Below are 18,713 nucleotides of genomic sequence, written 5' to 3'. Positions count from 1 at the left end.
GGTTCTGTTTATTTCATTGTAAATGTCAGTATTGTCCTTTAGTGTCCCTGTGCCTGTCCAGTGTCAGTGGTGTGCTCTGCACAGTACTGGTTGTCCTTCATAGTGGGCCCCCCTCTCTGGGAAGGAAGGATGCTTCTGCCCTGGCCGGGAAACCCAGTCGATTAGAGCGTCGTCCTGGTGCACCAAGGCCGTGAAGTCAGTCCCCAGTCAGGGCCCGTGCAGGAGTCAGCCAGTGAGCGCACAGATACGGGGAGCAACAGTGCTGGTCATATCTCTCTCTCTCTCTCTCTCTCTCTCTCTCTCTAAAGTCAGTTAGAAAGGGGGAGGGTGGGAGGTGTTATAAACCCTGACAGCTAACCCGGAAGTTTCTCTGCAGAGAAGAGCAGTGGATGTGGGGGGAGGACCACAGCCCAGGGTCCGGGGCCTGGGGTGGGACATGCTGTTAGGAAGACTTCCTGCAGGGTCCCCAGGCCTGCTGGGTCCCCCCGGGCCGCTCTCCCCTCGGGAGTTGGGGAGTCGGCAGGACTTCTGAGAAGACGGCGGCCATCCTGGGAGTCTGGCCGAGGGCGGTGCGGTCACCCTGCACCCAGCCGAGGGGTCTGGGATGGGAGCGTCCTGGGACCGGGAACCCACCCTCCAGCATGCTGTTCCTGGTGGCTTCCCTCCTCGGTCCCTTCCTCTGCGGAAAATGCGGCTTCAGTGCCCGTCTAAGAACGGGCTGGGCCCACTGCCCGTCGGTCGTAACAGGTTCCACTTGGCACAGGGCACTTCGTTGCAGGGCTTGTTCTATCATAATGTTAAATACACCTGCACGGCTGCTGCTTTTTCATCAGCTTCAAATAGCGTTTGATGTAACTAAAACTAAGAAACGGTCAGCCTGACCAGGCGGTGGCGCAGTGGATAGAGCTTTGGACTGGGACACTGAGGCCCCAGGTTCGAGACCCCGAGGTCGCCAGCTTGAGCACGGGCTCATTTGGTTTGAGCAGAGCTCACCAGCTTGGACCCAAGGTCGCTGGCTTGAGCAAGGACTTACTCGGTCTCCTGAAGGCCCGCGGTCAAGGCACATATGAGAAAGCAATCAATGAACAACTAAGGTGTTGCAGTGAAGAATTGATGCTTCTCATCTCTCTCCATTCCTGTCTGTCTGTCCCTATCTGTCCCTCTCTCTTGTTCTCTCTGACTCTGTCACAAAAAAAAGGAAAAAAGAAAAGAAACAGCCTTCTCTACTAACAAAGGAAAAGAGCCCCATGATGTGGACAGCTAGGACAGTGACACTTACTTTAAAACTCATTGTGGTCGTGTGTTGTAGAGTTGGACTAAACCTAAGGATTCATGAAACTCGAAACCACTGAAAAAAGTTGTTTAACATTTAGTTTAAAAGTTGCAGAGCTTCTCTGCCTCTTTGTTCCTTTTCCTTTTCATTAAGCACACAGATACGTCCGTAGTGTGGAGGAAAGCTGTGCTACTAAGGAGCTCAGGGGGGCTTCCAGCATCTCGTTCCCCGAACCTGCTCGGCCTCGCTGAGTCTCCTACCTCTTGTATCACACTCTGACAAACAGAATACACCGATCGGCCCCTCTCTAGTGCTCTGTTTTAGGGGAAATGAGACATTTTCAGTGAGCTCAATACTAGTAATTCAGTGAGTAAGGTCCCAGGACCCTAGACTGTGACAGCTGAGCTCACATGCTCCTGAGTTTGCAGCTGAGGCCCAGAGCGGCCACCACACAAAGGACACCCTAGAGCCTAGAGCAGGGGCCCCCAAACTAGGGTTCGCGGGCAGCATGCAGCCCCCTGAGGCCATTTATCCACCCCCCCCCCGCACTTCTGGAAGGGGCAGCTCTTTCACTGGTGGTCAGTGAGAGGGGCACAGGATACTCCTGGAGCACTGTGTGTGGCGGTGTCGCAAAGCGTGGTGTCACTCACGTGCAGCACTACTTCCCGTGACAAGGTTCACACGCGTGATGGCTCTGGAAGCGTGTCATATCACTTGTTACGGCTAGCAGTGACAAATACGGAACCGAACACTGACCATCTCATTAGCCAGAAGCAGGCCCATAGTTCCCATTGAAATACTGGTCAGTTTGTTGATTTAAATTTACTTGTTTTTTATTTTAAATATTGTATTTGTTCTCGTTTTGTTTTTTTACTTTAAAATAAGATATGTGCAGTGTGCATAGGGATTTGTTCATAGTTTTTTTTTATAGTCCAGCCTTCCAACAGTCTGAGGGACAGTGAACTGGCCCCCTGTGTAGAAAGTTTGGGGATCCCTGCCCTAGAGCATGCTTCTGGGTCTCATTGTCAGGTACTGGTTACAAGACTGACTAGCTTGGGGGGAGAAGGGTGGGTAGTAACCAATTATTAATTAGATTTTTTTGGCCCTGGCCGGTTGGCTCAGTGGTAGAGCATCGGCCTGGTGTGCAGGAGTCCCGGGTTCGATTCCCGGTCAGGGCACACAGGAGAAGCGCCCATCTGCTTCTCCACCCCTCCCCCTCTCCTTCCTCTCTGTCTCTCTCTTCCCCTCCTGCAGCCGAGGCTCCATTGGAGCAAAGATGGCCCGGGCGCTGGGGATGGCTCTGTGGCTTCTGCCTCAGGTGCTAGAATGGCTCTGGTTACAACAGAGCGACGCCCCAGATGGGCAGAGCATCGCCCCCTGGTGGGCGTGCCGGGTGGATCCCGGTCGGGTGCATGCGGGAGTCTGACTGCCTCCCCGCTTCTCAGTTCAGATAAATACACACACACAAAATAATAATAATAATAATTAGATTTTTTTAAGGAAAATACGTTCACTGCTTTCATGTACCATGTAGTTCAGACTAGACTAGCAGACTGACTTGTGACGTTCTTAGAGGGAGTGTCTTTGATGAAGAGTTAGTGTTTTTACAGTATTTTATTGAACCTGAGATACCACTGATTGTAGGACACTTATTTCATTATTTCTGAGAAAGAAAAAATGCTACCCGTTAGTTTAAAGATGCTGTCAACTGTATGGTACATTCTGATTTCAAAGATGTTAAAATGTGAAGACAGAAGGAAATTTTAGAATCGGTGTCATATAATAAAATACAAGTGTCTTCCCACAAATAGATAGCTCAAGAGTCGTTCATCTATTTGTGTGTTCTTTTAAAAGTAGGCATTTTTCATAAATAGAGCAAGGGAAAGAGGGTATAAGAAATTGAAAAAGTTTTTATGTCAGGAGCTGGGGGACATGCGTGTCATTGAAGAAGGTGGGATTGCCATCTGTGAGGTGCCACTCTCATCTAAGTGGGGGCTCTGTTGGGGAGAAATGGAAGGTTTACCCTGTAGATGCCCAGATCGGGACTTGTATGAGCCTTAGGAGCCCAGGTTCTGGTAGCGCCCCAGAGAATCGGAGAAAGCCAGGCTGCGGGCCAGTATTTGGGGAGGTGGCTGTTGGTACCGTTTATGTAGACTTTTTTCTTGAGGCTGTTTTTTTTTTTCTTTCATTTTTTCTGAAGCTGGAAACAGGGAGAGACAGTCAGACAGACTCCCGCATGCGCCCAACCGGGATCCACCCGGCACGCCCACCAGGGGCGACGCTCTGCCCACCAGGGGGCGATGCTCTGCCCATCCTGGGCGTCGCCATGTTGGGACCAGAGCCACTCTAGCGCCTGAGGCAGAGGCCAAGGAGCCATCCCCAGCGCCCGGGCCATCTTTGCTCCAATGGAGCCTTGGCTGCGGGAGGGGAAGAGAGAGACAGAGAGGAAGGAGAGGGGGAGGGTGGAGAAGCAGATGGGCGCTTCTCCTGTGTGCCCTGGTCGGGAATCGAACCCGGCACTTCTGCACGCCAGGCCGACGCTCTACCGCTGAGCCAACCGGCCAGGGCACCGAGGCTGTTTTTATAGACAAGGGTGAGTTCAGGGGACTGGCAGGCTTTAGGAAGATGACCGCGGGGAACAGGCTCGGCACAGGGGTGACGGCGGGCGGTCTGGGACTTGGTTCAGCTTCGTCAGGGACCTGAGAATGTGGAGCAGAGCCCTGCAGGCCGGAGGGCGTGAGGAGACGAAGCGTTGGGTGGGAAGGTCCAGCCCTGGGACCTGGGGCAGGTAGCGGTGACAGACACTCACGGGGAGACCCGGGAGAGGCTCTGCCCAGCCCTGTGCACCCTGCTCAGCGAGCCCCCCGAGTCAGTGCTGACAGCACAGCGTGGCTCCTGCAGTGCTTCAGGAAGGAGGTGACCCTGTGTTCCTCCAGCAGGAGTTCTCTGTGTCTTACACACTCATCACATTTGCTTCATGAAGTGACCGTGACTTTCCTATGCTTCATTCTCACTGAAGTGATGGTCTCTGTCCTCACACCGAGTTGGAGATGGAACTAGGCGCGCATGCCTGGGTTCTCAGCACCATGTGATGAGCGGTGGAGCTGACCTCAGAGGAGAGTGACCTCAGAGCTCCTGGCCTGCAGGGCTTGGCGGCAGGAGGGGAAGAGTGCAGGCAGGGGTTCCAGATAAAAATGCTCGTAGAGAAATGGAGAGTTAAATCTATCTAGATATATGAGGGTCCCGTTCTGCTAGTCGGCTTTACACATGCTCATTAGCAGAGGGTGTCACCGAGTCCAAGTCTGGTCAGTAACCCAATAGAGTGTGGCCACTGCTAAGGGCCCAGGTGTTAATAGAGGGTCCGTGTCACCTGAGCAGTGCTGCTCCCTCCTCCACTGCTGTTTCATGAAGGGGTTTTTACAGCAATGGAGGACGGTGGGTCTGACAGGAGCAGTGGCCCAGAATACTGTCGGATCTTTAAAGGATGGGGTTTCCCTCCTGGCTCTTGTCAGCATGGTGAGCATTGTATTTTTTTTTAATTAATTAATTTATTCATTTTAGAGAGGAGAGGGAGAGACAGAGAGAGAGAGAGGAGAGACAAGAGAGAGAGGAGAGACAGAGAGAGAAGGGGGGAGGAGCTGGAAGCATCAACTCCCATATGTGCCTTGACCAGGCAAGCCCAGGGTTTTGAACCGGTGACCTCAGCATTTCCAGGTCGACGCTTTATCCACTGCACCACCACAGGTCAGGCTGTATTTTTTTTTTTATAAATTTTTTATTTTAATGGGGTGACATCAATAAATCAGGGTACATATATTCAAAGAAAACATGTCCAGGTTATCTTGTCAGTCAATTCTGTTGCATACCCATCACCCAAAAGTCAGATTGTCCTCCGTCACCTTCTATCTAGTTTTCTTTGTGCCCCCCCTCCCCCTCCCCTTCTCCCTTCTCCCTTCTTTCCCCCCCCCCCCCATAACCACCACACTCTTGTCCATGTCTCTTAGTCTTGTTTTTATGTCCCACCAATGTATGGAATTCTGAAGTTCTTGTTTTTTTCTGATTTACTTATTTCACTCCGTATAATGTTATCAAGATCCCACCATTTTGTTGTAAGTGATCCGATGTCATCATTTCTTATGGCTGAGTAGTATTCCATAGTGTATCTGTGCCACATCTTTTTTTTACAGTGATTAAAGCCTTTAAGCAAACTCTTGGCCAATACAGCAAGAATCCATAAAAGAGTAGTGTCCTTAACATGTTCACCAAGTCCAAGTTGGCCCCAACACCATGTCAAATCCCTGATAAATGCAACCCAACCCCAGTTCAGTCTGTTAGAAGCGTCACAAGGAGCAGGAGTCCAGGAAAAGTCCATATCCAGGAAAAGTCCGCATGGCACTGGAATTGTTGTCACAGTTCTATACTTTGCAGCTCACGTCCAAGTCCCAATGACCGCTGCTTCTAGCTGGTAATGATTCAGGTAGACTGGAAAAGCCATCTGCAGCATGTGTGGAGATCGAGCTTCTGTTCTTCTCTTCCTGGAGAGATGAGACCCGGGTGCTTTTCCCTGGAGCTCTGCGACTGTGGCCTGGCAAAGAGAACCTTGGGATACACTAAGCTGGGTGGCAAAGGTAGATTCATAATAGAAGTTGGCAAAAGGGGGAAAGAGAGCCCTAAATTAGGAGTAAGTCCCAGCCTGAAATATGAGTGGGGCATTGAGGTAGGAGGAATAAAGGAAACACACTATATTAAACAAAGCAGCAGAAAATAGGACTATCAACACCCACACCAGAGATCTTTGAGGGAAGAATAAAAAACCTGACTATTCAGGCAAGACATAGTTAAGTGGCCCTTGTGCAAATGAGATCAGTTTACCTGCTTCTTGGAAGAAATACCCTGGGCTCGTCCACAGTGTCGTAGATGGGACCGATGGCTCTGGGCACCTTCAGCCTTCAGTGGCAAACTCCAGCATTCTGGGCAAGGTTAGGTCATAGGTGGCTGGAGCAGGGCTGGAAGAGACTGAACCCTCCCTTAGAGGAGCGAGGGGGAAGCCTACCTTCCAGTGTCCCTGTTTCCTCACAGCAGAGGCATGTAAGTCTGGCAGGCTTTAGCTCAATGACCTTCCTTTCCACTATTGAAGCAGGACCCAGATGGCATCCTATGAGACCCCTTTGGGGCGTTGGGTGTATCCTAAAAGCTGGTAGTTCCCCTGATCTCTATTGGGCTTTTTCTGCCTCTTGGTATCTTAACAGCCATGCTCAGAAGATCTCGCTGGGGGGTTTGAAGAACCCATCCACCTATATAAATCTTTTCCATATATCTGGAGCTATTTGGAAAAAGACAAAACAGTGTTACTAACTGGATCAAATAAAGAAGGTAGTAGTTTGCAGGAGAAAAAGATTTGGCGTCTCCTGTTCATCAGCATTCAAAAGAAATTTAAAATTTTTTAAGTAAAAAACATGGTATGGTAGACCCATAGGAGTTCCAGGATATGACTCCCCCCTTTTAAATTTTTTTAAATTGACCTTAAAATATTTGCTGGGTACACTTTAATAATACCTTGACTTTAAAGATTGTAAGAAATACACATAATTTGAAAGGTTTGACAAAATTCAGTAAATGCTTTTGCTCCATATGTAGGAGCATTTTCAGTTTAACAAGTTTAGGAAATCCAATAATAGAACAATGCATACAGACAATGAGCTATAACATGCTTAGCAGCCTCTCCTGTTCAGACAGAGGTTACTATAAATCCAGAATATGTATCCACTGTAACGTGGACATAGGACTGTTTGCCAAGTGAAGGTATATGAGTAACATCCATTTGCCAAAGTTGTCCTGGTGTAGGGGTCCTTGAGGGTTAACTCCAAATGAAGGGACAGATTGTAGTATAGGACCCCTTGGACAGGATTTACCAGTCTGCCTTGCTGCTTCCCGAGAAAGTTGAAACTGTTTACACAGGGCTGTAGCGTTCTGGTGATGAATAGTATGAGACTGAATTGCTCGATCTGTCATGGTTGCTCCAAATAATTTTCTTTTGGGTAGTTTGATCAACAAGGGCATTCCCTTGTGCTAAAGCTCCAGGGAGCATGGAGTGAGCTTGAGTATGTCCTATAAAACATGGAGCTCTATGTTGACATACAAGTCTTTGAAGAAGGAGGAACTGCTGAAATAGTTCCTCATCAGCAGTTGTCCCTAAGACAGCAGTCTTTATAGTGGAAACACCATAAGTAAATATTTGCTGTCTGTATATAGATTAAAGGGGAAATATGGAAAATGCTGAAAAGCCTTGATAATGGCATATAATTCTAGTCTTTGAGCTGATTTTAAGTTGACAGTTTCAGTATAAAGTTATCCATTGATTTGCTAGAGCGATTTGCCATTTAGTGGAAGTTTCCCAGAGCCATTGCTGTTGAACCTTTGAAAAAAGGAACAACAATAATTTTGAGGCTCAAAACCTTTAAGCTGTAAGGGTCACCTATGCCCCTTGATAATCCAGGAGGCAACAAGATTAAAATATGGAAGTGTATTCCATGGACTATTAGATGGTTCAATGTGCCCAAGCTGTAGCTGCTCTTGTACCAATTGAGCAGCTGCCCTAAGTTTCTCCTGAGAAAGGGGCCATTGGTCTACCCATACAGGATTATCTGATTTCCAAGTAATTGGGTCTGTACAATGCATTATTGAGGTAGCAGGAGCTACCAAGGCCCCTATGCTAAATTTTGATATCCTAATCCTCACCTTCTGGTGTTGGGTGCCACTTCTATGGGGGTGAGAATTCCTCGCTGTTCTTTCCCTAGTCTCTTAGTGGGCAAAAATGCCCGATCAAGCATCTGAGTACTGACTAAACCATTAGGACTGACAAGCAACGCTCCCGTATTTTTCAAAACATCTCTACCCCACAAATTAACTGACCATCCAGGGAGCACATAAGGCTTAAAAAATCCAGAATGACCTTCTTAATCTTCCCAATGTAGAAAACTAGAACTTTGTTGAGGGGATTTACTCTGCCCTATACCTTGTAATTCTGTGGCTGCTGCATGAGTGGGCCAGGAAGGAGGCCAATGTAGCTTAGCAATAACAGATACATCAGATCCAGTATCTAGAAGTCCTTTAAACTTATGCTCATGTATTGTTAGTGCCATTTCAGGGCGTTCCTGACCTATTGTTTTTAAATCCAATTGGCAAAATCAGAGGAGCCAAATCACCAATTTGCTTGGGGCCCCTTTTGCAGGATGTGGCCTGAGAAGCAGAATTAGCATCCTTATACTATTCTAACTGCCTGAATTAGCTGTGAGACACATTTTTTTTGATTAATTTTGATGGGGTGACATTGATAAAATTGTCTTCCGTCACCTTCTAACTAGTTTTCTTTGTGCCCCCTCCCCTGCCCCAACCCCCTCCCTCTCCTCCCCCCCACCCTGTAACCCCCACACTGTTGTCCATGTCTCTGAATCTCATTTTTATGTCCCACCTATGTATGGAATCATATCTTAGTTTTTTCTGAGCATTGTATTTTTATAGTGAGCTGTCATCCTCTCTCCCTGATTCAGAGGATGCTTTGATGTTGGGTCAGTTCTTCAAAAAAAACAACAACAATGTTCTCTAGGATTTCATCATCACGGCAATTACAAGTTCGGAAATTCAAAATCATTCTACCGAACAAGTGATGAAATCGAGAGTATTAATCTGAAGGGGACGTCCTGTGGAGAAGAGGTGGATGTCACTGCCCTGACCTGCGTTTTCATTCCCACCCTCTAAGAATCTGTCTCCTGCCCATCTCCCCATTAAATTAATGTGAAATATACCCAACTGTAAGGAAACCTACATATGAAAATCCAGGTCTATGGACTAAAATCTCAGGGATGCATACAAATTCTCTCCGGAAGCCTCCGTAACCTGTTCTGTCCATTTCCAAGTATCCCTCTTTGTGCAAGACAGCTTTTGAGTTTTAAAAGTCAGTTTTAAATGGTGTGCGTCTATTACATAAAGTGATACATCTTTACAGTTTAATCCTTTAAATGGATTGAGAGTGGTTATTTTTCTTATTTTTATTAATTTTAATGCAGTGACATTGATAAATCAGGGTACATATGTTCCGAGAAAACATCTCCAGATTATTTTGACATTTGATTATGTTGCATTCCCCTCACCCAAAGTCGAATTCTCTTCTGTCACCTTGTATCTGGTTTTCTTTGTGCCCCTCCCTTTCCCCCCACCCCCCCTCTCTTTCCTCGTCCCTCCTCACCCCCCACCCCACCCCCTGTTACCATCACATTCTTGTCCATGTTTTATGTCCCATCTGTGTATGGGTTCATATAGTTGTTTTTTCTAATTTATTTCACTCCATATAATGTTATCAAGGTCCATCCATGTTATTGTAAATGATCCGATGTCGTCATTTCTTATGGCTCAGTAGTATTCCATAGTATATATATACCAAAGCTTTTTAATCCACTCGTCCTCTGACGGACACTTGGGCTGTTTCCAGATCTTCGCTATTGTGAACAATGCTGCCATAAACATGGGGGTGCATTTCTTCTTTTCAAACAGTGCTATGCTGTTCTTGGGGTACATTCCTAAAAGTGGGATGGCTGGGTCAAAAGGCAGTTCGATTTTCAGTTTTTTGAGGAATCTCCATACTGTTTTCCACAGTGGCTGCACCAGTCTGCATTCCCACCAGCAGTGCAGGAGGGTTCCCTTTTCTCCACATCCTCGCCAGCACTTATTCTGTGTTGTTTTGTTGATGAGCGCCATTCTGACTGGTGTGAGGTGATATCTCATTGTGGTTTTAATTTGCATTTCTCTAATGATTAGTGATGTTGAGCATTTCTTCATATGCCTATTGGTCATCTGTATGTCCTCTTTGGAGAAGTGTCTATTCATTTCTTTTTCCCATTTTTTGATTGGATTGTTTGTCTTTCTGGTGTTGAGATTTACAAGTTCTTTATAATTTTTGGTTATTAACCCGTTATCAGAGGTACTGTCAAATATGTTCTCCCATTGTGTAGTTTGTCTTTTTATTCTGTTCTTATAGTCTTTGGCTGTGCAAAACCTTTTTAGTTTGATATAGTCCCATTTGTTTATCCTGTCTTTTATTTCACTTGCCGTGGAGATAAATCAGCAAATATATCGCTACGAGAAATGTCGGAGAGCTTATTGCCTATGTTTTCTTCTAAGATGCTTATGGTTTCACGGCTTACATTTAAGTCTTTTATCCATTTTGAGTTTATTTTTGTGAGTGGTGTAAGTTGGTGGTCTAGTTTCATTTTTTTGCAGGTAGCTGTCCAATTTTCCCAACACCATTTATTAAAGAGGTTGTCTTTACTCCATTGTATGCTCTTACCTCCTTTGTCAAATATCAGTTGTCCATAGAGCTGTGGGTTTATTTCTGGGTTCTCCGTTCTGTTCCATTGATCTATGTGCCTGTTCTTATGTTCTTATGTACCAGGCTGTTTTGAGTACAATGGCCTTGTAGTATAACTTGATATCAGGAAATGTGATACCTCCCCCTTTCTTCTTCTTTTTTAAGATTGCTGAGGCTATTCATGCTCTCTTTTGGTTCCGTATAAGTTTTTGGAATATATGATCTATATCTTTAAAGTATGTCATTGACATTTTAATTGGTATTGCATTGAATTTATAGATTGCTTTGGGTAATACAGACATTTTATTGTTTATTCTTCCTAACCGTGAGCACGGTATATGCTTCCACTTGTTTGTATCTTCCTTGATTTCTTTTATCAATGTTTTATAATTTTCTGAGTACAAGTCTTTAGTCTCCTTGGTTAAGTTTATTCCTAGGTACTTTATTTTTTTGGTTGTAATTGTGAAGGGGATTGTTTCCTTAATTTCTCTTTCTGACTGTTCATTGTTGGTGTATAAAAATGCCTCTGATTTCTGAGTATTAATTTTATATCCTGCCACCTTGCTGAATTCATTTATCAAGTCCAGTAGTCTCAGTCTCAAAAGACTGAGACTTTAGGGTTTTCTATATACAATATCATATCATCTGCAAATAATGATAGTTTTATTTCTTCTTTTCCAACTTGAATGCCTTTTATTTCTTCTTCTTGTCTGATTGCTGTGGCTAGGACTTCCAGGACTATGTTGAATAAAAGTGGTGAAAGGGGGCACCTGTGCCTCGTTCCTGATCTTAAGGGGATTGCTTTTAATTTTTGCCCATTGAGTATGATGTTGGCTGTGGGTTTGTCATAGATGGCTTTTATCATCTTGAGGTATGTTCCCTATATTCCCACTTCGCTGAGAGTTTTGATCATGAATGGGTGCTGGATTTTATCAAATGCTTTTTCTGCATCTATTGAAATTATCATGTGTTTTTTTTTCTCCTTCCTTTTGTTTATGTGATGAATCACATTGATTGATTTGCGGATATTGTACCAGCCTTGCCTCCCCAGAATAAATCCCACTTGATCATGGTGTATGATTTTTTTCATATATTGCTGGATCCGATTTGCTAATATTTTGTTGAGGATTTTAGCATCTATATTCATCAGACATATTGGCCTATAATTTTCTTTCTTTGTGTTGTCTTTGCCTGGTTTTGGAATCAGAATTATGCTCACCTCATAAAAGGAGCTTGGAAGTCTTCCTTCCTCTTGAACTTTTTGAAATAGCTTGAGAAGAATAGGAGTTAGTTCTTCTTTGAATATTTGGTAGAATTCACTTGTGAAGCCATCTGGCCCAGGACTTTTCTTTGTTGGGAGTTTTTTTTGTTTTTTTTTTTAATTTTTTATTTATTTTATTTTATTTACTTATTTTACAGAGACAGAGAGAGAGTCAGAGAGAGGGATAGACAGGGACAGGCAGACAGGAACGGGAGAGATGAGAAGCATCAATCATCAGTTTTTCATTGTGCGTTGCAACACCTTAGTTGTTCATTGATTGCTTTCTCATATGTGCCTTGACCGCGGGCCTTCAGCAGACCAAGTAACCCCTTGCTGGAGCCAGCGACCTTGGGTCCAAGCTGGTGAGCTTTTGCTCAAACCAGATGATCCCGCGCTGAAGCTGGTGACCTCGGGGTCTCGAACCTGGGTCCTTCTGCTTCCCAGTCCAACACTCTATCCACTGCGCCACCGCCTGGTCAGGCTGTTTGGAGTTTTTTGATAACTGTTTCTATCTCATTTGGTGTAATCAGTCTGTTTAGGTTTTCTGATTCTTCCAGATTGAGTTTTAGAAGATTATATATTTCAAGGAGTTTGTCCATTTCATCTAGGTTGTCTAGTTTTTTGGCATACAGTTCTTCATAGTATTTTCTTACAATATTTTGTATTTCTGTTGTGTCAGTTGTTATTTCTCCACTCTCATTTCTAATTTTATTTATTTGAGTCCTCTTTTTTTTTTCGTGAGTCTAGTTAAAGGTTCATTGATCTTGTTTACCTTTTCAAAGAACTAGCTCCTAGTTTCATTGATCCTCTGTATTGTTTCTTTAGCCTCTATGTCATTTATTTCTGCTCTGATCTTTATTATTTCCTTCCTTCTACTACATTTGGACTTTACTTGCTGTTTTTTTTCTAGTTCTTTTAGGTGCAGGGTTGTTGTTTATTTGAGCTTTTTCTAGCTTCTTAAAGTGTGCCTGTAGTGTTGTGAACTTCCCTCTCAGTACTGCTTTTGCTGTGTCCCATAAATTTTGAGTTGTTGTATGCTCATTATCATTCGTTTCTAGGAATTTTTTTATTTCTTATTTGATCTTATTCTTAATCCATTTGTTATTTAACAACCTGCTATTTAGTTTCCATGTGTTTGAGAATTTTTGAGCTTTTCTGTTGTGGTTGATTTCTAGTTTCATGCCATTGTGATTAGAGAATGTGCTTGGTATGACTTCAGTCTTCTTAAATTTGTTGAGACCACTTTTGTGCCCTAACATGTGGTCTATCCTAGAGAATGTACCATGAGCGATTGAAAAGAATGTATATTCTGCTGCTTTAGGGTGAAAGGTTCTGAAGATGTCTGTTAAATCGAGTTGAACTAGTGTGTCCTTTAAGTCTGCTGTTTCTTTAATTTTTTTCTTGAGGTCTATCTACTGATGTTAATGGGATATTAAAATGCCCTACTATTATAATATTGCTGTTGATCTCGCCCTTTATATTCATCAAAGTCTGCTTTATGTATTTAGGTGCTCCTATATTAGGTGCGTAGATGTTTATAATATTTATATCTTCCTGTTGGATTGCTCCCTTTATCATTATGTAGTGGCCTTCTTTACCTCTTACTATATTCCTTGTTTTAAAGTCCATTTTGTCCTATAAGTATTGCTACCCCAGCTTTTTTTTTTCATTTCCATTTGCATGAAATGGTTTTTCCATCCTTTTACCTTCAGTCTATGTGCATCTTTTGTTTTAAGGTGTGTCTCTTGTAGACAGCATATTATGGGTCCTGTTTTCTTATCCACGTAGCTACCCTATGTCTTTTGATTAGATCATTTAATCCATTTACATTTAAGGTTATTATTGATATGTAGTTGTTTATTGCCATTTTATTCTTTAAAGCTGTATTCCTCTTTTGCTATATTCTTTACCCCCTTTGATCTGTTTATAACAGGCCCCTTTAACATTTCCTGCAGCATTGGTTTGGTTGTAATGAATTCCTTGAGTTGTTTTTTGTCTGGGAAGCTTTTTATTTCTCCTTCGATTTTAAATGATAGCCTTGCTGGATAAAGTAGTCTTGGTTGTAGGTTCTTGTTTTGCATTACTTTGAATATTTCTTGCCATTCCCTTCTGGCCTCAAGTGTTTCTGTTGAGAAGTCTAATGTCATCCTTATGGGGGCTCCTTTGTAGGTGATAGCCTTTTTTTCTCTAGCAGCTTTTAATATTTTCTCTTTATCACTAAGCTTTGTTATTTTCATTATGATGTGTCTTGGTGTAGGTTTCTTTGGGTTTCTCTTTAATGGAGTTCTCTGTCCTTCTTGAACTTGTGAGAATTTCTCCTGCATTAATTTAGGGAAGTTTTCAGCTATGATATGCTTGAACAAAGTCTCTATCTCTTGTTCTTTCTCTTCTTCTTCAGGAACCCCTATGATACGGATGTTATTTCTCTTCATGTTGTCACAGAGCTCGCTAAGAGTTTCCTGAGACTTTCTGAGTCTCTTTTCTTTTTTCTTCTCTGCTTCCATGCCTTTATTCCAGTTGTCCTTGAACTCGCTGATTCGATCCTCAGCTCTATCCATCCTGTTTTCAATTCCTTCCATTGTGGTCTTCATTTCTGATATTGTATTTGTCATCTCTGACTGATTCTTTTTTAATATTTCAATATCCTTTTTTATACTTTTATTTCTTTATTTAGGTGTTCGTAATGACCATTTATTGTTGTTCTAAGATCCCTAAGCATCCTTACAATCATTATTTTGAACTCCGCATCCAGAAGTTTGGTTATTTCCATATAACTCAGTTCACTTCCTGGATGTTTCTCTTGTTGATTCATTTGGATTGCACTTCTCTGTCTTCTCATTGTGTCTGTGTGTTTGGGTGTTTTCTTTGTAGAGCTGGTTGAGTCTAGGCTTGGTGTTGTCTGCCTCCAGTTTTCAATTGTGTTATTTCTAGGTCTTCTTGGGTTGGCATCAGCTATTATTTGTAATCCACTTTCGGATTTGGGCCGCTTTGAAGTCTTGATTTGTTTGTTTTCTTAACAGGTGATAGTCTTGTTTACTGATCTCAGCAGGGGGCTTATTTGAAACTGTATCCAGGAATGAGTTGGGTGTGACCTGAGACTCTGAAGTCCTCTTCTGCCAGTTAATCTCTCTGGGGGCGGGTTGTTTTCTCAGCTTCAGAAGGGGGAGGTGTATCTCAGATTTCCATGGAGACCTGAGTTACTGCCCCTCCTCCCACCTCTTGTTTTCAGCCGTGCCTTGTTGAGCTGATTGGAGCTGGAGAGATGTCTGGAGATCTGTGCCCTGGAAGCACTTTGACTTTTGTGGAAGGATCAGCCCCTCCCCCGGTATGGCTGCCTCCAGCCCTGGATGAGTCAGCTTTTCAGGTGGTTCGCTGCATTCCTCTGCCCCTCACCGTCTGTCTCTCTCTCTTTCTCCCCTTTCTTTTTGGAAGACAAGCGGGCCCTTTCAACACACCTCGCTCCCTGGTCGCCAGGCAAGTGGCTGAGAGCAGTATTTTCTGCTCTTTCCCTGGAGTGAGAGGCCCTCTGGGCTCTCAGCCTCACCCCCCCCCCCCAGTTTCTGTAAGCAGGGGAGATTCAGGCGTTCCCTACCAGGTTTGTTGTGGCTTCTTCTTTGCTCCTTATTTTTTTAAAAATTTTATTTATTTATTTTTAGAGAGGAGAGAGAGACAGAGAGGGAGAGAGAGGAGAGAGAGAGAGAGGGAGAGAGAGAGAGAGGAGGGGGGAGGAGCAGGAAGCATCAACTCCCATATGTGCCTTGACCAGGCAAGCCCAGGGTTTCGAACTGGTAACCTCAGCATTTCCAGGTCGACCCTTTATCCACTGCGCCACCACAGGTCAGGCTACTCCTTGGTTTTTGAGAGCTCTTCTTGTAGTCCAGATTTGGGTTTTCATGCTGATTGTTCATAAATTAGTTTGTTATCTAGTTCGGTGGTGTGAGCTGGGAGTCTGTGCGTCTGCCTACTTTGCTGCCATCTTCAGGTTTCGAGAGTGGTTATTTTTAAGAAAAATAAATGTAGTCTGTTACTTGATGATGGCCGTTGTCAAAATGCTTGCTGCTGAATTTTATGGTATATATGTTACCACAATTCAAAGTAATTTTTACAAAGGTGGATTGGCTACCGATGGCTATATAGACTGTTGTAAAGTAGTGAACCTTAATTCCAGGGTTAAGTAGACACACCAAGGCAGGATACAGAAGAATTTTTAAGAGGCGATTTATTAATAAGGCAGCTGCATATGACTTACACGGGGCACAGCTGACCCAAAACATGTAGTGTTGAATATAGCTCTGAGGCTAGTTCTATACACTTGATCACATACAGGTTGGGGGGGGAAGGAAGGGGACATATGACACAATAATCAATTATTAACGAGCTTATAACATTTGTCTATAGGATCCATAAAAAACATTCCTACATATTAAAACTTATAAGGTAACACAATAGTGATGTCGTTTTACATATCAAAGACATTCACAAATCTTTTAGTGTCTACCTCCCATTCCTTTGTCTAGATCAGTGGTAGTCAACCTGGTCCCTACCACCCACTAGTGGGCATTCCAGCTTTCATGGTGGGCAGTAGCGGAGCAACCAAAGTATAAATAAAAAGATTTAACTATAGTAAGTTGTTTTATAAAGATTTATTCTGCCAAACTTAGCGAAAATTCGACATAAAGTACTTGGTAATTATTATTATATGCTTTAACTCGCTATAACTCTGCTTTATAATTTTTTTTTTTTTTTTTGCATTTTTCTGAAGCTGGAAACAGGGAGAGACAGTCAGACAGACTCCCTCATGTGCCCGACCGGGATCCACCCGGCACGCCCACCATGGGGCAACGCTCTGCCCACCAGGGAGCGATGATCTGCCCATCCTGGGCATCGCCATGTTGCGACCAGAGCCACTCTAGCGCCTGAGGCAGAGGCCACAGAGCCATCCCCAGCGCCCGGGCCATCTTTGCTCCAGTGGAGCCTTGGCTGCGGGAGGGGAAGAGAGAGACAGAGAGGAAAGCGCGGCGGAGGGGTGGAGAAGCAAATGGGCGCTTCTCCTGTGTGCCCTGGCCGGGAATCGAACCCGGGTCCTCCGCACGCTAGGCCGACGCTCTACCGCTGAGCCAACCAGCCAGGATGCTTTATAAATTTTATAAAGTGAAGTTACTTCCCTACTTTATAAATCACCATTACTGTGGAACTGGTGGGCAGTTAGAAAATTTTACTACTAACAGGGATACAGAAGTGGGCGGTAGTTATAAAAAGGTTGACTACCCCTAGTCTAGAGGTGTATGTCACTCAGGATTCCAGGAAGGGAGGAAGAGTTAAAATCAGTGTAGGGTATGTAAACATCGTCTCTTATTGAAAGGCAAAGGAAGTTCTTCAGATAACCTCTATTCTTTCAATGCCTGGTTTTTCCTCTTTAAAATGGCATTGCCAACACTAAGTTTTCCAGTTCTTTGGCACCTTACCACAAAACGACACAGCATTTTGCAGACCCACGTATTTACATTTGAGAATAACTGAAAACCAGTAATGGGGAAGTTTTCACCTGCAGAATTCAGTCGCTAGCGGCTTTTCAAACCATTCTTTTTTTTATATATATATATTTACATTTGAATACATCCTGCTTCTAAAACTAATATATATTTATTGTAAAAAGAATAAAATAAAATACAGGCAAGCATAAAAATAAAAATATAAATCACTCAATTTTTCAAAAAGAGCGCTGGTCCCGGGTGAGAGGTGGGGCGAGGCAGGGTGCGACGGGGCGGGCAGGAGTCGGAGCCCCTGCCTGGACTGTCCCTCTCTCTTCCTCTCTCCTCTTGGCCACTGCTGACTGGGCACTGCAGCAGGTCCCCGAGTGGCCCGCTCTCAGACGGTGTTGCCAGCCTGGTGAGCTGGCGCAGGAAGTTCAGTGATGCAGTGGGCACAGTGCTCAGAACAGCGCCTGGCATGGCGTGCTGCGTGCTTCTGTGTTGTCACCTCGGGGCCTGCCTTCTGGTATCAGCGCTGCTGGGATTTCAGCCCAGCCTGAAGGGAACTGGGGAACCGTTACAATAAAGGAAGGACGAGAGGTAGTTCTCGGAGGACAGCATGCAGGGGGCTCACCTCAGGGCTTCAGACAGTAAGTAGCTCATTATTCTACTTAGTTTAGAGCAAAAGAAAAAAGTTATCATAATAATAGGACACATTGCCTTAAGTTCTCTCTGCACCCGGGAGAGAGCAGAGGTAGGGTTGGTGGGGCCCTACAGGCAGGCTCTGCTTGCTGAAGAAGGAAGGGAAGTTGGCCTTGGTCTTCACGGGAAGCACTTCAGGCAGAAGGAAGCGAGGTCAGAGCCCTGAGCCCTGCGGAAACTCGACAGCAGGTGGGGTGCACACTGCGTGGTGGGCTGGGCCGCCCCAGCGAGGTCCATGAACTTGTGTGTCTCTGTGGACACAGCAGAATGTCCAAACCAGTGCCCTTAACCCAGTGATTGCTGTAGGACCAAATACATCCATTTCTCCCTTACCCTAAAAATATTTTCAAAATTTTAGTTGGAACAGTTGCCAGTAACCTGAGCTGAGCTGAGCTGAGCTGAGCATCCTTAAATAACTGTTTTGGCAATTGAACAGCCAGAAGGCATTTAAAGTTAATTCAGTAAATAAGGCGATGGTAGTCGGGTGTGCTGTTAGTATATTTCAGAAGCATAAAACGACAAAGTGTAGTATAAATATTTCACGTTAGAATCTGGTGATTTTATGATTTCTCCCACAATGACAGATTAGTCACTGTGTGTGTTCATTATTCTACAGATACAGGGGAAGTAACTGGTAAAGAT

At 44.3% G+C, this 18,713-nt stretch overlaps 1 protein-coding gene across 1 annotated transcript in view; it reads left to right on the top strand.

The window, feature by feature from the left end:
• Nucleotides 1-18,713, top strand: part of UBE3A (ubiquitin protein ligase E3A) — a 61,810-nt gene that overhangs the window by 31,398 nt on the left and 11,699 nt on the right. The gene's annotated exons all lie outside the window — the stretch shown is intronic.

The sequence above is a fragment of the Saccopteryx bilineata genome, chromosome 7 (assembly GCF_036850765.1).
Source record: "Saccopteryx bilineata isolate mSacBil1 chromosome 7, mSacBil1_pri_phased_curated, whole genome shotgun sequence".
NCBI classification, from domain to species: Eukaryota; Metazoa; Chordata; class Mammalia; order Chiroptera; family Emballonuridae; genus Saccopteryx; species Saccopteryx bilineata.
The sequence above is the reverse complement of the archived record's forward strand: the minus strand, read 5'-3'. Positions and strand labels throughout refer to the sequence as shown.